Here is a 24378-nt window from a genome sequence, read left to right as displayed (position 1 = left end):
GTAGACTCTAGCAGTGAGCCCCAATAGGACACCCAACCCTTGCTCCCAGAGGCGTACAGGCAGCCCCGGGAAACTCACCTACCCCATCACATTTCCACCACTGTGGCCGAGCTGCAGTCTCTGATGTCACCACCAACCACAGCGAGGTGAGCCGCGGTTGCTCAGGCTCCAGCCTCCAGCATGTGGCAGTGCCTCTTCCTTCTCCTAGTTCTCTAGCCCGGCAGGATAAGCTCCCACTGCCGGCCGCCCTCCTAGTACTCTGTCGCCACCACCAACCGCAGCGAGATAGTGTCCCAGGCTCCAGGGCTCCAGGCTCCATCCATTCTCCAGCTGGCGGAACGTGGCGGTCCCTTCCAGTTCTCTAAGCCAGGCACAGAGTAGCTCCTCCGCTTGACACAGAAGAGCCCAAAATGATCTGACGCAACTTCTGCATATTTTATATACCGAGGTTATACAAGGACAGTTCCTGGACTACATGTTCTGATTGGAGGAGAGAAAAACCTCTAGGCCTACTCTGATTGGACTTTATTTTCATGCTGTGATTGATTGTGTTAAGACTTGCTATCATCCAATCAGAACATGATAATAAAGTCCAATCAGAGTAAGCCAGGAGGTTTTTTTCTCATCCAATCACAACATGCAGTCCAGGAACCGCCATGGGCATAACCGCAGTATATAAATGATGCTGACAACGGATCAGGATTTTTCGGGTTTCTGTGTCTCGCTGATTTGCTCAGTGCCCGGGCTAGAGGATTAGGACTCGGGAGTCACTGGCCGTATGCTGGAGGCTGGAGCCAACGGGAGTGCGGCTCGCCTCGCTGCGGTTGTTGGCAGCGACTGAGATAGCAGCCGCCTGAAGCGGTAGGAGAAGGAAAACAGTTTTGGGGTAGATGGAGCGGGGTAAAGTGGATAGTTAGTGCCAAAGGGAAAAAAGGATAGCTAGCAGGAGAAAGCGTTGCAAAAAGATGGTGGGGAAAAAAGGTTTTGGGTAGATGGAGGTGGAAAAATGGTGGGGAGCGGGAGGGAGGGAAGGTTTTGCAGAAAGACGGTGGGTAAATAGTTTATGGGTAGTGGAGGGGGAAAGAGAGGGTAGGGATGGGGGAAAACGGGGGCGAGCAGTAGGGAGAGAAGGTTTTGTGAAAAGACGGTGGAGCGAAAATACAGTGGGGGGGGGGAAGTTTTTGGGTAGAGGAGCAAAAGAGGGTACCAAGTGGGAGAAGGAAAAAGAGGGTAGCCAGCAGGAGGAAAACAAGGTTTTGCGAAAAGACAGTGGCAGAAAAGAAATACGGTGGAGAAAGAAAACACGGTGGGTAAAAAGTGTTTCGATAGATGGAGAGGGGAAAGAGGGTGACGAGGGGGAGGAAAGAGGGTGGCGAGAGGGAGCAGGGATACACGGTTGGGAAAAAGACGGAAAAATAGTTTGGGGTAGATGGAGGGCAAAACAGGGTGGCAAGCAGGATAGGGGAAAGAAGAGTACGAGTGGTAAAGGGGGGAGACTGAAAAGATGGTGGGGAAAGTTTTGGGGGATACATGGAGGGGGGAAAGAGGGTGGGGAGAAGGCTTTGTAAAAAACGGGGGGAAATGTTTTTGAGTAAATGGAGAAGGGAAAGAGGGTGGCAAGGAGGAGTGGGGAAAAGATGGTGGGAGAAAACAGTGGGGAAAGTGTTTGGGTAGATGGATGGGGAAAGGGTGGTGAGCGGGAGAGCAGAGAAGGCTTTGCGAAATGACGGTGGAGAAAGAAAAATGGTGCTGAAAAAGTTTGGGAGTAGGTGGAGGAAGAAAAAGGGTAGCGAGAGGGAGTGGGGCAAAGGCGGTCGGGAAAAGAAAGTGGGGAAATAATGGTGGGGGACAAAGGTTTTGGGTAGATTTTTTTTAATAAGAGTATTTGTAATTTTGCTTTTGAGTAGTTTGAGTTCTTTATGTTTTGTGTATTAACACGTTGCCTGATGCATAGTTTGCAAATACTTTCTTCCATTCTCTGGGTTTCTTCATTCTGATTGCTTCCTCTGCTGTGCAGAAGCGTTTAAGTTTAATTATATCGTTGCTTTTGTTGCTTGTGCTTTTGATGTCTATTTGAAAATTCCTTGTCTTAACCAATTTCATGAAGCGTTTATCTTATGTTTTCTTTAGTAGTTTCATAGTTTCATGTCCTACATTTAAATCTTTGAGTAGAGTTTTGTATATGGTAAGATAACAGCCTAGATATGTTCCTGTGCATGTGGGTGTTGGGTTTTCCTAGCACAGTTTATTGAAGAGTTTGTCCTTCCCAAATGTGTGTTCTTGGTGCCTTTGTTAAAAATGAGTTGACCATAAATGCGTGAATTTATTTCTGATTTCTCTGTTCTGTTTCACTTGTCTATGTCTGTCTATCATTCATTCCTCTCTGTCTCTCCCTCACCCCTTTTGTTGATAGTACTATGCTGTTTTGATGGTACCATACTTACTATAGATTTATAGTATATTTTGAAATCAGGTAGTGTGGTGTCTCCAGCTTTTCTTTTTATTCCAGATTGTTTTGTTTATCTGAGGTATTTTGCATTTCCATGTGAATTTTAGGTTGGTTTTTACTATTTCTATGAACAATGTCTCTTGCATTGATTCTGTAGATCCCATTGGGTGATATAGATATTTTAACAATATTCATCTAGTGCGTGGACATGGGATATCTTTCCATTTACTTGAGTCTGCTTTAATATCTTTCATCTATGATTTATAGTTTTCATTGTGGGATCTTTTGCCTTTTGGGTTAAGATTATCTCTAGATATGATTTTTTTGGTAATGAAATATGATTTCTTTCTTAGATATTTCACTATTGGTGCATGGGCATGCTACTCATTTTTATATATTGATACTGTGTCTTACAACTTGACTGAATTTATTATTTCTACTAGGTTTTTTATGGAATCTTTGGGGTTCTCTCTGTATAGATGTATGTTCATGTCACCTGCAAACAGACAATTTGACTTCCTTTTTTCCAATTTGGATGCCTTTTATTGCATTCTCCTGTCCAGTTGCTCTAGCTAGGACTTCAGTACTATGATGATTAAAAGTGGTGTAAAAGTAGCCACACTTGTTCTAGATGTTAGAGGAAGAGCTTTTAACTTTTTCCCGTTGATAATGATGTTAGCTGGGGGTTTGTCATATATGGCCTTTATTGCACTGAGATAAGTACCTTCTGTGCTCATGTTGTTGAGTTTTTATCATGAAGGAATGTTGATTTTTTCAGCATCTACTTAAATGATTATATGGCTTTTGTTCTTGATTTGCTGAACGTGGTATCACACTTATTTGTGTTTATTGAATCATTTTAATATTCCTGGGATGAATCCCACTGGATCATGGCAGATGATCTTTTTATTGTGTTGTCAAATGCGATTTTCAAGTATTTTGTTGAGGATTTTTTGCATCTTTGTTCATCAGGGATATTTGGCTATGGTTTTCTTTTTGTGTTGTGTCCTGGTCTGGGTTTTGTACCAGGGTCATGCTGTCCTCATAGAACAAGTTTCAAAGCCTGCCTTCCTCTTCATTTTATGGGGAATATTTTGGGTAAAATTGGTATTAGCTCTTTTAAAAATGTTAGGTAGAATTTGACAGTAAAACCATGATTCTTGTGTTTTTCTTTGCCGGGAGACTATTACTGCTTTAATTGCATTACTCATTATTGGTTTGTTCAGGTTTGTTTTTTTTTTATCATTCTTTCTTGGGAATTCATTATGTGTCTAGAAATTTATTCACCTCTAGATTTTTCAATTTGTTTGTATATAGATGTTTTTAATAATCTCTTCAAGCCTTCATATTTCTGTTATCAACTGTAATGTCTCCTTTCTCACTATGATTTTTTTTCTTATCCTTAGTCTAGTTAAAGCTTGTCAATTTTCATTTCTCTAAAACACCCCAGCACTTTGTTCCATTGACTTTTTGTATTTTTCATTTCTATTTTTAAAATTTCTTCTCTTATCTTTATGATATTTTTTCTACTAATTCTAGCATTTGATTTTTCTTGTTCTCAGGACTGGAGCTGTGCTGTCAGGTTGGCTATTTGAGATCTTTCTACGTTTCTGATTTGTAGGCAGTTATAGGTATGCACTTTTCAAACTTACAGCTGCCTTTGCTGAATCCCACAGGATTTGTTATGTTGTGTTTCTATTCTTATTTGTTTCAATAACTATTTAATTTCCTTTTTATTTTTTCATTTATCGGTTGTTCATGAGCAGGTATTTTAATTACCATATATTTGTACAGTTTTAAAAGTTCCTCATTATTGATTTCTAATACTATTCCACTGGGGTCAGAAAAGATACTTGATATGAATTCAGTTTTTAAAAATGTGTTGTGACTTGTTTTCTGGCCTAACACATAGTCTGTCCTGGAGAATAATCCATGTGCTATTCAGTAGAATATCCATTGTGCAGTTGTGGAGTGGAAAGCTGTGTAAATGTTTGTTTGGTCCATTCGTATAGAGTAAAGTTTAACTGATATTTTGTTGTCTGTATGATCTGTTCATTGACGGTAGTGGGGTGTTGGTTATAGTGAAGTGTTGAGGTTCTCTACTGTTATACTGCAGTCCAACTGTCCTTTAAGGTCTGTTAATATTTGCTTCTGTATTTAGGTGCCTGAGTGTTGGTTGAATATGCACTTACAATTGTTAGGCTGCCGTTTACTTCTTTCTCATTATATAATTATCTTTATTTTTTGTTTTTTTTTTGACTTAAAGTCTATTTTATCTAAGTATAGCTACTTCTGCTTTTTTGTTTCCATTTGTGTGGGATATCTTTCATCATCCCTTCACTTTCAGTCTATGTATGTCTTTATAGGTGAACTGAGTTTCTTGTAGGCAGTATATAATTGGGTCTTCTCTTTTAATCCATTCAGCCAGTCTTTCTTAATTTAATTTAATTCACATATTCAGGGTTATTACTAACAGGTAAAAACATACTACTGCCGTTTTTTACTTGTTTTCTTGTTTTGCTACTCTTTTTTGTTCTTTCTCCCTTCCTCTTTCTCTTCTCTCTGATCTCTTTTTCTTTCTTCCTTTCTTTTCTTTCCTCCTCGCCTTCCTTCCTGTCTTTATTTGTAGTGAAGTAATATTTTCTGGTAGTGTGTTTTAATTCCTTGCTTTTTATGTTTAGGATGTCTATTATTGATTTTTGTTTTCTGGTTACCATGAGGCTAAAAACCATATAATTATAATAGGTTACTTCAAACTGAAGAAAACTTAACTTTGGTTGGTCTTAGCTACTCAGGAGGCTCAGGTGGGGAGGATTGCTTGAACCTGCGAGGCCGAGGTTGCAGCCAGCTGAGATCGCGCCACTGCACTCTCCAGCCTGGGTGACAGAGTGAGACTATGTCTCACTAAATAAATAAATAAATAAATAAATAAAAATACAGTAGCTTATAATGAATTCTGATTATAAATTTTGAGATGATGATATTTTAAGGTATAAAGAAGAAAGTGAAAATCATTCATTATCTCATTACCCAAAGATAACTATTTCTAATGTTTTGGTACATATGCTTCCTAATTCATAACCCCTTCTCTCTCTCTGTCACACACACACACACACACACACACACACACACACACACACAAATGTACACATAAGATAGATATATTTTACACACAGATATAATTTTATTGTAACTTTTCAGAAACAGTTTTGTAATTTTTTTAAAAAAATATTGAGAATAAGTTTTGTGAATAATATTCATAGAAAATATTATACAGCTTAATTTTAAGATTTTGTTTTATGCTCTTTGGGGTGGCAGGTTCACTTCTTGCTAAAATGAATCGTCTCAGTGTCTTTGATTTTCCTTCTCTCCGCTACACTGTTGCTTTTGGAAGGGGGGCCTGTATCTCCCTCCTGTTTGCTTGGGGGCAAACACATAGTATCATGGGGTTATGAAGACATGTTGCCTGTGCCAGATAGCAATACTGGCTGTAGTTCTGAAAATAAAGGTAATGTAAGAGTTTTTGTCCTGTGATTAATATAAGATGTAAATAAAGTGGTTTTACATCATCATAGCAAATGATTTAGATAAAACTGCATTTTAGATCATTGTAGCCAATGATTTAGATATAATTCTGTGTGTACCTTTTAATTAAGAGTTCAAGATTTCTATACAGTATGTTCATTGTCTGCTTTATCTGTAAAGCATAAAAGCTGATACTGGGTGAGGTAAGAAAATGGATATGTTTTACTATCACAAGGAAAAGGTGGTATCCATAGTCTTGCCAAGGAGGCATGGACTACTTAAGTTGGCTTCTGGATATTTCAGTTTGGGTATGATAGCCTTGATATGAATTTTTTGGTTACTGCTTGATAATACTTAGTAACTGATTGTGTGTGTTTAGTAATGATTGAGTATTGTAATTGATTGATTAGTAATTGATTGAGTTAATGAACCCTCCCGTCCTAAAGGCAAAAATGAAGAGGTTCAAGGGAGCATGAATTGTTAACATCCCCTTTAAACAAATAGGCTAGGTTAGAAATTTTTTTACAGAGCTTTACAGTATTGCATGTCAGTTTATTACAGTATAACATGTCAAGAAAAATGGCAGAAGCTCTCTTAACTGACTTGCCAGATGGATTAGATCTCTCCATTCACTCAGTAAAATGTCCAGGATTTCATATTATACTTTCAATTAGAGAGGAGTTTTAGACTTTTATGTTGCTCCAATTTATGGATACCTACTCTCTTGTACTTTATATCCAAATTTATAGATCTATTTGAAGAATTCAAAGAATCTATGGAAGATGGCTCAGCTTGCTGTGAAGCAAAGAAACCAGGGAACTTCTCCAGAACCTCTGAAGTTGATGTTAGGTCCAGCTAATATTTGTCCTCTAAAAAGAGTAAGTATCTAAAGCCCGAACAACTTGCATGGCTTTCTTTTGTTAAATCCGAATAATAACCATTCAGATCTTAGAGGAGATTATAAATATTTAAATACATGTCAGTTACCCAGGAAGGATTCTATGTAAACCATATTCAGATTCCTTTAATTGAAACACCTTAATAGCTGCTTTTATATTTGTGGTGCGTAAGTCTGTTTAGTCCAACAATAGATTGTTTTATTACCTTTTTTTTAGAAGTGGAATTCTCTCTCAGTTATACTAGTGCTCGATTCTAGTAGCTACCCTAAAGAATGTGGAGAAAAAGAGATGAGTCTTTCTGATTGAATAGAAGTGGATCATTTCCATTAGAACAGCTTCAAAGCTTCCCCCAACTTTTACAGAACATCCATTTCTTAGAGGTATGTGACTGGACCATATGCTTGTTTGCATTTTTCTATTTGAACTTCCTTCATGGCCTTTTGTTTTTCGTTTTTTTTTTTTTTTTTTTTTTTTTTTTTTGAGACAGAGTCTTAACTCTGTCACCCAGGCCGTGGCACATTCATAGCTCACTGCTGCCATGAACTCCTGGGCTTATGTGATCCTTCCACCACAGCCTTCCAAGTAGCTGGGACTATAGATGTGCACCACCACGCCTGGCTAATTTTTAAAAAAATTTGTATCAGGCTGGGCATGGTGGCTCACACTGATAAATCCTAACTGGGAGGCCAAGGCAGGTGGATCACTTGAGATCAGAAGTTTGAGACCAGCCTGGTCAACATGGTGAAATCACATCTCTACCCAAAAATACAAAAATTAGCTGGGCATGGTTGTGCACGCCTGTAGTCCCAGCTACTCAGAGGCTGAGGCACGAGAATTGCCCAAACCTGGGAGGCAGAGGTTGCGATGAGCCAAGATCTCACCACTGCTCTCCAGCCTGGTTGACAGAGTGAGACTGTCTAAAAAAAAATATATATATATAAAATAGTTGCCCAGGCTGGTCTCAAACTCCTGGGCTTAAGTGATCCTCCTGCCTCAGCCTCCCAAAGTGTTGTAATGATAGGCATGAGCCACCATGCCCAGCCTATTTTTGTTATATATTTTCTGTATGATGATTTCCTTATTCACTTTTCAGATACTTAACTGCTGATCAGTTGTTCTGTCATTGGCAGCTGCCTTCTCAGATGCGGGCTCAGTGCTAAACAACTCTCTGCTGCTTCACTACATTAACTGTGTAACAGATGAGCCAGTCTTGCTGAGGTCTTATTAGTGGTTGAGTCAAACATTACAAGAAGGTAAGAGTTGCGTGAGGATGGGACAGGATTAGTTTACAAATGGGTTTCTTTTGTAAGGGTGCCAAATTCTAGACAAGAAGAGCCTTCCTATGCTGTAATTATGTCTGTGGTAATCATATATTTAGAGCATGAATGTTTCTGTTGTAATTTCAAGGCAGTAAGAAGAGAGACGGATTTTGTTAAGGAAGCACTGCTGGATGCCACCAAGACTCACTGGGTGCCTCTACTTTGATGACTATCTGTCTGTGGTAATCATATATTTAGAGCATGAATGTTTCTGTTGTAATTTCAAGGCAGTAGGAAGGGAGAGGGATTTTGTTCAGGAAACACTGCTGGATGGGTGACCACCAAGACTCACTGGGTGCCGTTCAGGAAACACTGCTGGATGGATGCCACCAAGACTCACTGGGTGCCTCTACTTTGATGACTATCGCAATCCAAGGATTCTTCATCTTTGTATGTCCAGAAACTTAATGTGAGGCCCCCAGAGTCATCCCGTTAATGGTAATGAAACTCAGAGGAGACTAATGTAAGCCAGATTGTCAGCTAATTATTAAGTTAATTATTTCTGTTAAGCAAAATGCTCATATCTGCCGACTAGAATATCTCCTGTCTGCTGTCAGCATATATGGGAACCAAATTTGTCATTAGAAAGTTTCTTAATTATAGAATTAAAGGAAAGGGCAGTGAGAAGCCTTTCATCCAGGCCATAGTAAAGCCTAAGCATTTCATTCCTCCACTGGTGGGGGGTGGCGGGGAAATGATATTTCTTTTGACCAAACTGAGTGTTTCATTACTGGATAAGCTACTCCTGATTTTTCTAGTGGTTAAAATTGCTTTTAGTTGGTTCCAGGCCAATTCTCCTCCTTCTACTCTGAATCTTTTAAACAGAATATGATAGTTAATTAGATTTCCACTTAATAAATTTCTATCATTTTTACATTATACCCAGCCTACCCTAATTGAAGTTTAGGGTATTCTAAAACTTTCAATTCATATGTTTATACTTTCTTGGAGTACTATGTGATATAAAGCTTACCTTATTCATTATATGTGAATTTTCTCCATTTATGTTTTCACTGTAAGCTTTTCCCTGTATTACCAAGTTGTTGAATGTATCTGTTGTAGTCTACCTCATGAGTTAGCTAGGATGTATAAGACTAATGGCTTTTTTACTTTGTCACTTATTTGTCACTTTAGTGATAATTATGTTCTGTGCACTTTTTTATTGTGGTACAGCTAGATGCTTATATTTACTGTTTCTGCTCTAGAATGTATTTGGTACAAGGTGAATAATTATGAACATGGAAAAGAATTTACCAACTTCCTGGATACTATCACCAGGGCAGAGTCCTTCTTACAAGTAAGATTTCACTTGCTGCTTCCACACTTCACCACTCTTTACTAACATTTATTTCGATACCCATTGAAAACCTTTTTCTTGGCCAGGTGTGGTAGTTCACACCTGTAATCTCAGCACTTCGGAGGCCAAGGCGGGTGGATCACTTGAGCCCAGGAGTTCAAGACTAGCTTGGGCAACATAGCAAAACCCCACATCTACAAGGAATACAAAAATTAGCCACGCACGGTGGCATGCATCTGTAGTCCCAGCTACTCAGGAGGATGAGGTAGGAGGATCACTTGAGCTCAGGAGGTCGAGGATGCAGTGACCTGTAATTATGCCACTGCACTGCAGCCTGGGTGACAGAGTGAGATCCTGTCTCAAAAACAAAAATAAAAAACCTTTTTTTAATACCTGACACCTTTTGTAAATAATATTTGTTGAATTTGAAACTCATTATAAATAGAGCTGAGTTGAACTTTAATCTTTGCACTGTTGGATTTGAAGAAAGAATATGTTACATTATGCAAATAAAAGAGAAAAGCCTGTAATTTAAGAGAACAAACTGAAGATGTAATTAAATATATTCAGTTAATTGGATTAGCCAGTAATGTAAATTTCATAGGGTCACTAATATTCTTATAATCAACAAACATTTATTGTGTGTCAAATATATTCCAGCCAATGGACTGATTGGTCTGGGTAACCCTGAGTTGTATTTTAAGCTGCGACTCAGGTATCAGCACCATCAAGAAGCCTTCACTTACTGCCCAGTGTGGGTTAGCTCCTTGTTCTATGTGCTCCCATGGCTCCCTGTGCTTACCTCTGTCGTGACACTTTCAGCATCCATTTTTCCACACATGATGAGCTCTCAGCAGGCAGAAACCATATCTAACTCTTCTTCATGTTTAGATGTTCAGCTTGATTGATAAATGTTTGTGGAATAATTCTTTGGGGTTTTTTTTTTGGTTTTTTTTTTTTTTTTTTGAGACAAGGTCTCACTCTGTTACCCAGGCTGGAGTGCACTGGCACAATCATGGCTTACTGCAGCCCTGACCTCCTGGGCTCAATCATTCCTCCCCGTTCAATCTAGTAGCTAGGACTACAGGTGTGCACCACCACTCCTGGCTAGTCTTTTTGTTTTTTGTAGAGTTTTTTTGTTTGTTTTTTTATGTTTTTTGTTTTGATTTTTGTTGTTTAGTTTTTTGTTTTTTTGTTTTTGTTTTGTTTTTTGTAAAAATGGGGGTTTACCATGTTGCCCAGGCTGGTCTCATACTCCTGGGCTTAAGCATTCCTTCTGCCATGGCTTCCAAAAGTGCCAAGATTACAGGCGTGAGCCACCACACCCAGCCCAAGTTTTAGGGATTTGGTGAGAAACCATTTAATTGGAAGCTGGGTGCAGATGATGGTAGTGAGGATAGCAATTTAGGTTGACATTTATGTTTCCTACTTGGGAAGATGGATGGCATTCACTGAGAAAAGAAATACAGGAGGAGCAGACTTGGAAGGAAAGATGTTTCACTTAAGAGATGCCTATGGGACATCAAAGCGGTCATATCCAGTACCCAGTAAAATAATGAGTCTAAAGCTCAGGAATGAGATTTGGGCTAGAGATACAGATTTAGGACCCCTCATGTTAAAAGCGATGGTTTTAGCTATGATGTGGATGAGACTGTCCAGAGGATTCATGTCATGAAATCAGGTCTTAGGACAGAGTCCTGGTGCATGTCACTATATAAGGCTTGGGTGAGAAAGGAAAAAAGGGAAGCCCCAGGTCCTCACTCTGGTGGAAATATAAGCAGCCTAGACATTTGAGCCTCTAAAGATGGAGCTGCTCAGAGTTGGGATTTGGCCTATGGCCTCTAATGAAATTCTAGCTGTATTACGTAACATTGTACACATTTTCACTGTTGACATTACTGCATGTACCCCAAGATAATAAATTTTATTTTAAAAATTCTGTAACTTTTAGCTTTCTTTCCAATTGATGAAGTTTTTTGGTATTTGAGAACTATATTGATAAAGATGGCAATGCATTCTAATACTAATCATCTTATCCTTTTTCTGAGGAAGTCTGGCATTTAACCTAAGGCTGTTTATATTGATGACAAAAAATTAGTCTAAGAGTGAAGCAACTATAGAGCACAAAATAAACTGGTTTTTTAGAGCATAATTTTTGACTGAAGAGTTCCATATAAGAATTTACCATTCACTTGTGTTACAGGAGGGGTTTCATTCCTGTGAAGCATTCCTGTTTAAGAGCCTTCCTTCTGGGATGGCCTCTATTGTTGGTCACAGATCCTTCAGCTTGTGAGCTGGATTCTTTTAAGTAGCTTCTCTGGTATGTGTCATGAAAATTTGGAGTCATTTAATTCAATGTACTATGATTGAAAGGATTTTGATACATATTTTTTTAATTCCCAGAGGTGAAACCACTTCTTTTTGATCGTCTAGCACAGCTCTTCTTTTATATCAACGATTTATTTCAAGGTAACAAAAACTTGCCTTGCTTAGATTTAACAGGATATATTATTATATTGCTAGTGGTACACAATTCCAAACTGACATGACAGCAGTGGTTTTGTAACAGGATTGTCTTGGACCTGGGCTTTGAGGTGCTGCATCACTCAACTCAAAGTTAATGCATAAAATGTTCCTTTTTTAAGGCTGTGTTGCATACATTTTTCCCTGTTTCCACTTGTAGCAAATGACATAGTGAATGAACAAGTGGCAAATGCATATTAATAAATAATAAACTGACAGTTTGATTGTTGTGGTTTATGTTTTTGTGGATACATTTATTCATGTCACAAATATTTTTTGAACACGTACTATATAGTCTTCTTGACACTGGGAATACAGTAGTGACCAAAGCAAACTAAACTCCCCATGACATTCAATTTTATATGTATAATAATAGTCATTTTCTGCTAACAAACTGGCCACACAGAGAGTAAACCATTGGGGTGCCCAGGGAAGTGGGGAGACAGGTTGGGAGGCTGGTCCAATCATCTGTCTTGAGATGATATGACTTGGACCAGAGTGGTTGGCAGGAAGGAAGCCCCTTGTGATGAGACTCTGGGCTGCTTCTCACTCCTCCCAGCTCTTCCTCTCCTTCCTGAATCAGCGGCTTCTTTCCCTGAAGAGGATCTTTGCTGAAGTAGGGATTCCCAGCAGATTTACCATTTTGGAGCAAACCTCAGCCCTACTTATGTCACACAGGTGCTTTATCAGTTTTTGTTTGCAGTCTTTTCAAAGTACGCAATTACAATAATACAGCATTGTGTTTGACTTTAAGGTGTCCATTGATTTTCTCAGAGGACCGGATTAGATAATGCTTCTGAATGCCAAGCTTAAAGTGATTGATTTTTATCTTGGATGCCTTTAAAGAGGTATATTTAGAATTGTCCGACATAAATGGAGGTGTATTTGCTAAAGGTTAACCTAGCAGGAGGGTTGAGGTAAGACAAGTAAGAGGGGGACGTGTTGAGTTTTAGGTGACAGAAGGCTGTTCAAGTAGAAATGTTGGTGGGTAGGGTGAGGCGTAGTTAGAAAAGTGGGACTAGCTCTTAGCAGCAAAGATAGGTCAGTAAATAGAAATGTGGGAGTCGCCATAGAGAGGCGGAGTTGGATTTGAGGAAGGGCCCTGATCTGTGTATTCAGCAAGCCATCAAGTATTCATTGAATACCTCATAAGTGCTGGGAATGTTATGGCGAAGAAGGCAGGCGGATCCCTGTTCTCAGGGAGTTGGCATTCAGTCAGGCATGGGGAGGTAGAAGGGCAAACAATCATGACCTCATGAGTAAAATACTTTCTGAGAGTGGTAAGTGCTGTTCAGATAATAAAAGTCTGATGTACTCTGGCTTGTGGGTGCTGGGGAAGATTCTTTCTTAGATTGGCAACCAGGGAAGGCCTCTATGAGTAGGTGATGTTGAAATGACACCTGAATGATAGGAAAGATCCCACCTTTCGAAGATGTAGGGATAGAGTGTTGCAGGTAGAAGTCTTGGACAACAGAAGCTAAGTCTAACCTTGGGCAAGGTCTCATTTAAGCAAGTGAAGATGTTGAGCAGCAAAGAGAGAGACAGGAAGAAGGACAGGGACCTTGCTGGCTTCACCCACCAGCACAATAAGCACTTTACACAGAGGTAAGTGTTCGTGTTAAAAAGAAACAAGGCTGGGCACAGTGACTCATGCCTGTAATGCCAGCATTATGAGAGGCCAAGGCAGGCAGATTGCTTGAGCCCAGAAGTTCAAGATCATCCTGGGCAACATGGCAAAACCCTGTCTCTACAGAAAATACTAATACAAAAATTACTGGGGCATAGTGGTGCGTGCCTGTGGTTCCAGCTACTTGGGAGGCTGAGGTGGGAGGATCATCTGAGCCTGGGGAAGTTGAGGCTGCAGCAAGCGGTGATCATGCCACTACACTCTAGCCTTGGTGGGAGAGGAAGGCTCTGTCTAAAAAAAGAAACAAATGAGGATTGTGTTCTGCCACCAAGACTGAAGAATCAGAATCCCAAGAAGGATGGCAGTGATGGTGTGACCTGCAAGGAAGTCAAGGAAAGGGTCACTGGTTTTGATCTTAGTTACTGGTGGACCATTAAGATTGTGCACTCATTAGAGGGTGCTGAATTCGGGGACCACCAAATGCAAAGGGTTAAGCAGGGGATGAGGAAATATTAATGGCATTTTTGGACTCTAACAAACTTTTCCTTTAACGTTTGTGAATATGCCATAAAAGACTCCCCCACTATGTGCACCCCCACCTTTGGAAATCTTTCCTGGCTGTGCTCCTGAATTTACTCACCTTCTCTTGTCCCTTCTCCGTGGACTCCTCCTTTACTTTCTCTTTGCTGCTGAAGACTTGTCACTTTGCATTCCATTCTCTCTTAATCTCCAGACACCCCATAGCTGCAGGCCAGTCCTGCCTGTCTTGGCTGGTGGGAACCTGGTTCCTGGATCTAGAAAGTGGCCATGAGATGTGACAAAAGGGATGATATTTTAATGGGCCACCAAGGTGTTGTTTAAGACTTGTGAATGTTTGAAAACAGAAGGAAATTAATAGAGAGGGAGACACTAATGATGAAGGGCGGAAGAGAGCACAGGATTTGAGGCAGAAGTGGAAGGGCTAATCTTAATATAAGGTGAAATCCTTCTTTTTCTGAATTAAGAGGAAGGAAAGACTAAATGAGGCTGAGTTCCAAGATTCTAGAGTTGGAAGAGACGTGAGTGGGAGAAGCTTATGGTAAGTGGTCTGGATCTTTGTAGCAATACAGCAAGCCAGGTGGAAAAAAAAGCCAGGTGGTCTGCTGAAAGTTAAGCTAAAAATTGTTGCAGGAATTTTGGAGTTACCACTCCAAAGATTTTTCTGGGGCCTAACCAAGTGAAGAATGAAGAAACTGCTAAGCACCAGCAAAGATCCAGTTGAAGTTGACATGTATTTTTAGCAAAGTCTGCCTTTGTCCAGGCTTGCTCTGCCAGGGCCCAAGCTGGTGCTAGTGTTAACTGCTGTTTATAGAGAGTTTGGATTTTAGTCACTGATGGTATTTTGAGAAGACATCATTCTCATATTTGTCCTTAACAGGAAATCAAAGACTGATTTGTTTTCCTCGCATTTCACTTTGACCTGTCAGGGGCATGTAATTAGTAAGCACTGCCTGTGGAATCCAGTATAAGGAATTGTAATTAACAATTTTTCATAGACCTATTAAATGTGGCTCATTACATTTAGAATCTGAGCTGTTAGGAAAAATGAAAGCTCTCAAACTTAGCATAATCTCATTTGTTTGTAGTAGTTTCTATAGCACATTGTAGTTTTAAGGTGTATGTCTACTCAGGTGTAGTTTTTTGAAATATTTTTGAGCAGCTACTAACAATAATATCCTCAAGTAGAAATTTGCTAACTAAATGGAAACAGATAAATCATTTTGGGATCTCCCTTTTTTATATATTAGGTTGAAAACGGTGTATTTGTAGCCAACCCAGTTCAGAACGTTCAATACTAATGAGAAAAGAGGGCAAGTCTGCAGAAAATATTAATGAGATGCTTCTAAGTAGACTTTCTTGATATAGAGCCTCCCTATCAGCAACGCTAACTGCCTGGACTGGTTCCACCATCTCCAACACTCTGAAACAGTAACAAGCAGCTATGTTGCTCTGAGTTTCCCAGACCTGTTCCTCTGTATAGCTCTGTTCATCCATGTTTCATTGAGCACTTACTCTGTGCTTTACAAAGCCCTTACCTATGCATACTTGACCTTATTTTTTTTCCAGTCATTGTCCAGATTTTTATTCCAGCCAATACATGTTGTAGGCTATGGACATAAATTTGCATGAACCTGTAAGAATGCAAAACAGCCCCATCTTTAACTGTAAACACTTTATCATCATCACTGTTAGTATAAATTAGTTGATTTCATGTTTTTCATATGCTTTGTGAATGTGAAAACCTGATATTTAGCATCATCTTTGCTAAATACAGTCTTGACCAAGCAAGTAAAAGCTTTCTATGGTACATATTTTTTTAGAATTTACCATTGTTTTTGTAATTTAATGTTCTAAAATAGCTGTACAGAGTTTTAAAGTCAAAACAGTGTACAAAGGTATATGCAGGGAAGTGTTATTCCCACCATGTTGATGAATTCTATATTCTGCCCCCACCGTATCCCCCAGAAGTAACCATATTTACTAGTTTTCACTTATTCTTCCAGGGTTTCTTTATGCAAATGTAATTACATTATATATGTTCATAATTTCTACCTTAATAAAAGGTAGTATAGTATGTATGCTGTTCTGTCCTTTTTTTTTTTTTTTTTTTTTTGAGATAGAGTCTGGCCCTGTCACCCAGGCTGGAGTGCAATGGTGTGATCTCGGCTCACTGCAACTTCTGCCTCCCAGGTTCAAGCAATTCTCCTGCCTAAACTTCCAGAGTAGCTGGGATTACAGGCGCTCACCACCACGCCTGGCTAATTTGGTGTATCTTAGGAGATACGGGGTTTCACCATGTTGGCCAGGCTGGTCTCAAATTCCTGAACTGGTGACCCACCTGCCTCGGCCTCCCAAAGTGCTGGGATTACAGGCATGAGCCACTGTGCCCGGCCCACTGTGCTTTTAAAGTAGGAGGAGTTCTTAACCAGCATAAACCTTTAAGGGGTTATTAAACATACTCCCTCAAAGTTTCAAATACCATTTGATCTGTATCTCGTCATAACTTTCATGAGATTTTCAAAGCCATCTGTGATTACCCAAAAGATTAAAAATCATCATTCCATAAGAGTTTACAGATAGCATACCAAATATCTGGATTTGTAACAAACCATAAGCTGTAGTAAAAAGGTAAGGCTAGAAAAAGATGCCATATGTAGAAAAATGCATCTGAGTTAATACGCATTTAATGAATTCAGTGTAATTTTATGCTTTAATTTTATAGTTGGAAATGCTAGAAAGTGAAAATATGATTAATTCGTTGTGCGACTACCAAGTTAAATACTCACACCAAATGAAATACTTATTAGTCCACACTAGAATTTAAGGACAGTATTTTATTTTCATAGGCCTCTATTGTATCAAATAGAAATGATAAAATTGTTAATAGTTGTTATAACTTGTGTAAGTGGATAATTTGAGCTTTTTAGAGGACAATTTATTTGTTTGTTTTACCTGAATAAACGTTGTCATAAGTTTGAAGGCTTGATCTGGGCTTGTCCCATGGGAGAAAATTAAATCTTACCCTAAACAATGGAAATACTGAAGGAATGCTTGTTGAAAATGTGTGCAGTATTAAAAAAAAGCCATCAGAAGGCAAAGGTACATTTATAACTTGGTAGAAGTTGGTTTGAATATTTTAAACATGTGATTTCAGTGTTTTTTTTTTTTTGAGAGACAAGGTCTTGCTATGTTACCCAGGCTGGTCCCGAACTGCAGGGCCCAAGTAAGGATTGTACTTTTATATGCATTCTCTGTGTATTCATTTAACATGATGTCACTACATTGAAATTCACCAGTTATGAACTGAGTAAAGTTTTGAAAATTAGGTGAACATTCAGGAGGTCTATAAGTTTTTATTCCATTATAAATTACTACCTATGACCATGTTAATAAGAGTGTATGTGTTAAAAACATCTTGGTGAAAATGTTATGCTAACAAAGTTCCTAATTTTTCAGTTATTCCCCTTTTTGGGTTTGTTACCAGTGGAAATTTATCCTCTTGGATTTATGTTCCTGAATGAAGAATATACTTCTTGGGGCTTACAGTTTAATGAAAATGAAGGTTTTTAGAAGCACAGGCATTCAAAACAAATACCAGACAGATTCATTTTTACTTTTCTAATCTAAACCATTTAAAAATGAATTTTCATCTATCTAGGCTACTTTTTTTTTCTTCTCAAGATGGAATCTCATTCTGTCACTCAGGCTGGAGTGCAGTGGCATGATGTTGATTTCGGCTCACTGCAACCTCTGCCTTCTGGGTTCAGGTGATTCTCCTGCCTCAGCCTCCCAAATAGCTGGGATTACAGGCATACACTGCCACAGCCGGCTAATTTTTGTGTTTTTAGTGGAGATGGGGTTTCACCATGTTGGCCAGGCTGGTCTTGAACTCCTGACCTCGTGATCTGCCCACCTTGGCTTCCCAAAGTGCTGGGATTATAGGCATGAGCCACCGTGCCCTGCCATTAAGTTATATTTTATAGCCTGACAGCTTTCTAAGTGAACCACTGTGATTTTCTGTTGACATCATCAGTTCTCACTGGGCTTGTATATGGAAAATCCATAAACTCCGTGTTTCAGATATGCCAGCGAGGGAGATTAAAGTACATTTTGCATCTCCTCACTAGAAACAATAATTATTTTCCTAATGATAGTTTATGTCATTGACTCTTTATAAAAGGAAAAATAAAATACATATAAAGGGTTACAATAAGTTACGCAGGTATAAAATTGTTTTGTAATATTTGAAAGCTTTTATTAGGGTGAAATTTTTGGCTGATTTTATGTTGGAAGTTGTTTGTTATGAGTGTAGTATCACAAACCTGTCAAGAATTTATGCTGTATAAGATGGAAAATAAAAGCCCAAGATCTTGATTGGAATACAGGTGGTTCATCCCAAATCTAAAAATCCAAAGTGCTCTGAAATCTGAAACTTTTTGAATGCTGATGTGATGCTCAAAGGAAATAATCTCACTAATCTCAGGTGTAATAAGTAAAAATAAAAATAAAGGAAATGTTCATTGGAGTATTGTGGATTTTTGATTTTTCAATTAGGAATGCTCAACTCTTAAGTGTAATGCAAATATTTCAAAATCTGAAAAAATCTGAAATCCAAACACTTCTGGTCCCAAGCATTTCAGATAAGTGTATTCAACTATATCAGTTTTTTTAGGGGAAACACAAATAGGATTTCTTCTCTTATTTTGAGATTTAGTCCACGTGAGAAATTTTTTTGGAATAATTTGTAGAGGCATGAGGCCGTATTGAGGATTGGGAACACTCTCAAGAAATGTCAGACCATATCATAGGAGGCCTTATAATAATAGAGCACATAACTGGGGTCAGGCTGTGGAGTCAGAAGATAAGTATTTTTTTTTCCTTAGCTATTACTTCTTGCTCTGTTTTCATAATTGGGATTTATCTTAGTTTCAGTTTGGGGCTCCCTCATTTATACCCTAATCTGTTTTGGTAATCAAATGAATTTCTGTGTCAAATATTTAGACTTAGTATTTTCATTCCTTTCTCCAGCAAATACTAGCTGTGGGCTGCCTCTAAAAATGCTGCAGAAGACACATACCTGTGGCACCAGCTTGGTGATACTGGTGTCTTCTCCAGGGGGATCAAGCAGCTCTACCACTCGCTCTCCTTTTGGTGGAACAAATGGTTTGTGATCTTTGAAAAGTAAGTGATTTTTACTTGTGGCTCATTCCTTGATTTATCTCAAATTCTGAAATTTAAGGCTTGCCTATTATTTTAAACTTACTTTGTTAAACAGTTGTTTGTGGCCAGGTGTGGTGGTGCATGCCTGTAGTCCCAGCATTTTGGAAGGCCAAGGTGGGTGAACCACCTGACATCAGAAGTTCAAGACCAGCCTGGCCAACATGGTGAAACCTCATCTCTACAAAAATAGAAAAATTACCTGGGTGCCTGTAATACCAGCTACTCGGGAGGCTGAGGCAGGAGAAGCACTTGAATCCAGGAAGCAGAGGTTGCAGTGGGTTGAGATCGCTCTATTGCACTCCAGCCTAGGTGACAAAGAGAGACTATCTAAAAAAAAAAAAATGTTTGCAATAATTCTCTGACAACCAAAAACACCAATTATCAATATAGGGTAGGAAGATTTAAAAATACAATTTTTGTGATTGACATAATAGTATAGTTTTGAAAAGAATCATCCTGTAAAAGTAGTCGAGACACTAATCAGTTCAACAAAATTTTAGAAAACAGTATTTTCCCATGTTATTTACCGATGACAGCAAGAACTCTAATCACTATGATAGATTTTCAAAGCTATTAAAATAAGCATGTAAAACACCTCATTTTAGGACACACATACAAAATACTAAGCATACAATACAGAAAAAATGTATAGAAACAATATTTTTAAATGTACATATATTTTTATAAGGAGGCATACTATAGTAATTAAAGCAGTGTATTTTTGGCTTCAGAGTGGGTACACAGTTAAATGGAATAATGTATAGAATCAAAAAATGTTCCTCACGCTGGGCATGGTGGCTCACTTGTGTAATCCCAGCACTTTGGGAGGCCAAGGTGGATGGATCACCTAAGGTCAAGAGTTAGATACCACCCTGGTCAACATGGCAAAACCATCTCTATTAAAAATACAAAAATTAGCCAGGCATGGTGGCACACCAGCAGTCCCAGCTACTTGAGAGAAACAAACTCAAGAGACACAGCACTAAAGTTCTGTTTGAAAGTGGTGAAGAAAATAAAATCAATGATCACGATTAGTGTATGTGTGTGTGTGTATATATACACACACATATATATACACACACATATATATACACACACTATATATATATACACAGACACACACATATATATATGCTGGTGTGGATCCTTGACATATTTAACTCATTTACTCTTCACAATAACTGTATAAGGTAGGTATGTAGTTTTATTATTTCCACTCTACAATGAGGTAACAGATATTCCATGACTTTGCCAGGGCCACCCAAAAGTGTTAGAGCTGGAATTCAACCTCTGAATCCTAAAGTCCATGCTGTCACTGCACTGTCCTGTGGTAAGGGAAAAGGCCAAGGTGTCTCCAGGTTTTAGAGCTAGTATTTGGAAGGATTGCAGCTGAGCTATGTTTGGGTGTACACCAAACTGTATTGAGCGCTAACTACAAAGTGTTTCCTGTAAACATTTTTACCTTGCATTGTTAATGATTGTAACCCCTCTTAAGTTATCCTTTTGATAATTAATGTATATCGGGAAAAGCCTTCATGCAAAAGTTGCCATTTTAGAAACACTTTGCAAATTCTGGTTCGGTATTAAATTTAGGAAGATGTGTGGTGACAGTTTTCTTTCTGTGGTCTTACGTGTTTATTTTCCATCTCTTTACCACTAATTGCCACCAATACACAACAATGACAAAAGGGTGTGATTGTTAAAAAGTCTTGTTAAGAGCCTAAAACTTAAAAACTTTGAAAATAATCTCCAGGCTCATGAAACAGCTTAATGTTTGTTTCCAACGTCCTAGCCTCTGGCTTGGTGTATCATATTTTGGGTGATCAGTTTACAAGTCGTGCAGACCCCATTGCTGCTGGGAGCTCACTGGGCTGTAGTGCTCTTGTACCAGGATTGAATAAGAAATAAACGCATTTCTTTGGAAAATTTAAAATTTTAGCAAATTTTCCCTGAAGTATCTTGCCAGTTCTCTATGGCATTCTAGTTTCCTTGAAAAGAAAGAAGTTTTGTTTAAGACAGAATCTCTTCTGTCACCTAGGCTGGAGTGAAGTGGCATGATCTTGGCTCACAGCAGCCTCCACCTCCAGGGCTCCCACCTCAGCCACCTGAGTAGTTGGAACTATAGGCACACACCAACATGCCCAGTTAATTTTACATTTTGTAGAGCCAAGGTCTCACTATGTCCCCCAGCCTCGTCTCAAACCCCTGGGTTCAAGCAGTCCTCTCGCCTTAGCCTCCCAGAGTGCTGAGATCACAGGCAGGAGCCATTGCACGCAGCCAGAAAGAATTTTTTGTGCTATTTAAATTTGGTAATCAGTATGAGAAATTTCTATATGCAAAATCATTCTGAATAAACTGCAATTGAAGATACTGTTCATTAGGTTGTGTGATGATGCCTATAACAAATTATCAAGGTTAATGCTATAGAAATGTTTATTTCCTGTGAGGAACTGGTACACTTGTTATTGTGAGAAAGGGAACATTATGTAATACATTGGATTTTCTATTTGCCCTGGCTGGTGGGAAGCTTGTATCTAAGTGTTGGGCTCAGTTACTAGGGCTTTTTATTGTGTATTAATGTTAATTGGTCCCCTTTTACCTGGATTTTTAATGTAAGCCACTTAAATCCCTTTTGGAATTAGGCCACACATAAATCAGTTACTGTTTATTCTGTGAGACTTATTCCTTCTCACACAGGAGGTAAGCAAAAATTTAAAAATCTTGGCTTCTTGCCAAGTCCCAACCTAGTGTTCTGCCATGTAAATATATGGGAGTAAGGATGTGGGTTTCAACATTAGAGAGCACCCTTGCCCTTGTATTTTTGAGCAGTGCTTGTGTGGAATGTGTGTACAGGTAGCTGGTGGCATGATAGTTAAATAAAGTATGCTGTTTTTACAGGCACGTGCTAGGACTCTGTGAACAACATGTTATGGACGTGCTCAAATGATTATATCGATCAGTGGTGTAACCCTGGGAATCAAGCCTTCCGTTATGTCTGCGAGAGACTTGGAGTCCGTCAAATCATCACTGAGCGCAAAGGTGAGGTCATCCCACCACCTCAAGGCTATTGCAGGGAGGCCAGGCAGGGAAGAGACCCCTCCTACTGGGAAGAAGGCAGGCCATGAACAGACCAGGGCAGCCAGTCCCCGGGAGCCACAGGCCAGGCCTTCCTAACAGGTGCACACCTGTTCCTGTCTTGCCCTGTGTGAATGTGGGGGCAGCGTGTGCTGCAATCAAGGGGGCTCCAGCTTAACTGACGCACATGGCTCTCTGTCCTTGCGGAGCAGCAGTGTGATGAGAAGCTTTTCCCGGGATTCCATCTCTTAGTACAGAATTGTTGGTAAATGTGTTTTTAAAGATATCGATTACATTTATGTGGTCCTTCTCCTCTCCTACCCAGCTAGAAGTTGTTGAAGTTGGGACTTGTCTGTTTGATCCCTCATATGAAACCTGCATTGTCCCACACAGGGACAGACCATTGCCTTAGGAGGGACTGAGTGATGACTTCATGTGGCCCCTTCATTTTACAGAGGAGGAATCTGGGTCCTACCATGCTGGCAGAGTTGGTGCAGGCCACTCAGAGAGCGGGAACTAGGAACTAGAGGCCAGCTGCTGCCCAGTAGTGTAACACGTACTTCCTTCAACTTGAATGGGTTGTGAGCCATCCCTAGGGGCTAGTCCCCCACTGCCTCATGCCAGGGGTTTTTCTTTGCTCCGTGGTGACCATCTTTCCTGTCCCTTCTTTCTCATCACCCTGCTCACTTTCTCCCTGACTCAGCGGCCTGTCATTGCTGTCTATTGTGTGCACCTTCCTTCTTGCCTCTCCTGGACCTCAGCCAGGCTGGCGTGCTGGGGACAGCACCACTGCAAGGCCTGTTGCCCAAGGTCCCACAGCATTGGACTCAGTGGTGTGTGCAAACCTCTCCTTTTGTGTTTCAGCGAGGATGCCATGATGAAAGCTGGCGTGACGCATAGTAAATCCAGCAGGGATATGGAGAGCCATGTGTTCCTGAAGGCCAAGTCCTGGGTAAGGCCCTAGTGGGTGAGCCCCTCTGGCAGAGAGGCTGGGAAAGGACAGTGTCACAGACTCTGGAACCCCTCTGTGGGGGATCCTAGGGAGTCGGGGTGTCATGGTTGCTCATTGATTGATCACAGGGAGTCTGGGAGGAGTGGTTTATTGATCACAGGGAGTCGGGGTGGGGTGCTTGCTCATTGATTGATCACAGGTAGTCAGGGTGGGGTACTTGCTCATTGATCACAGGCACAGTTGGCTTTGCCTGCAGCACTCTGGATCCTCCTGTGTGTCCACGGTATAAGGAGGACACGGGATGCAGGCCCAGCCTCTGGCCCCAGAGCTCACTGCCAGCACCTTCCATCTGTGGTCAGCCCCCATGAATCCTACAGAGAGCTCAGTTAGACCCCAGCTGCTCCTGTGGAAGGGATCAGTGCCACAAGCAAGAATCTGGTTTGTCCTTATAGTCTCTCCTAGGGGTCTTTACCTAAGCCCCACAGAGCCCTGAGGCGTGGGCCAGAAGCATCCCTGTCCCCTTTTGCTAAATGAAGAAGGTGATGCTTATCTAGAAGAATTCATCCCAGTGGAGTAGAGGAGAAGGGTTTCCACCACATGAGCTCTCTCCCTGGGCCAGCAACACACTGAGAGCCTGATGTGACCACCTCCTTTCATCTGTGAGTGCCCCTGGGACAGAACTGTTTTACTAGAAATGAACAAAACACACATGCACTTATGTGCACGTGTGTATGTGAGACAGAGCTGCAAGAGCACAGGGGTTGAGGTGGGTGGAGTAGGCTCTGTCTGTGCATGCATGTGATAAGCTTTTTCTGTAAGAGCTTTATCCAATTCACCCTTTCAGGTTTACATGTCAGTAGTCTCTGTGATATTCACAGAGTTGTGCAGCCATCACCAAAATCTAAGTTTTGAACTTTCATTAATAAATAAATGAATAAACAGGTGCACCTTC

General features: G+C 40.0%; 1 long non-coding RNA gene across 1 annotated transcript; it reads left to right on the top strand.

Moving 5' to 3' along the window:
• The first annotated feature begins 632 nt into the window (after positions 1-632).
• On the top strand, positions 633-24378 carry LOC134737992 (uncharacterized). Its single transcript, XR_010123464.1, has 12 exons — positions 633-861; positions 6724-6852; positions 7090-7253; positions 7967-8126; positions 8281-8374; positions 9398-9489; positions 11693-11809; positions 11893-11958; positions 19208-19360; positions 22298-22438; positions 23339-23426; positions 23879-24378. It is a non-coding gene; the product is annotated as an uncharacterized LOC134737992 (long non-coding RNA).

The sequence above is a fragment of the Pongo pygmaeus genome, chromosome 13, assembly GCF_028885625.2.
Source record: "Pongo pygmaeus isolate AG05252 chromosome 13, NHGRI_mPonPyg2-v2.0_pri, whole genome shotgun sequence".
Classification (NCBI taxonomy): Eukaryota; Metazoa; Chordata; class Mammalia; order Primates; family Hominidae; genus Pongo; species Pongo pygmaeus.
Note: the sequence above shows the minus strand (reverse complement) of the source record. Positions and strands in the feature narration are given on the sequence as shown.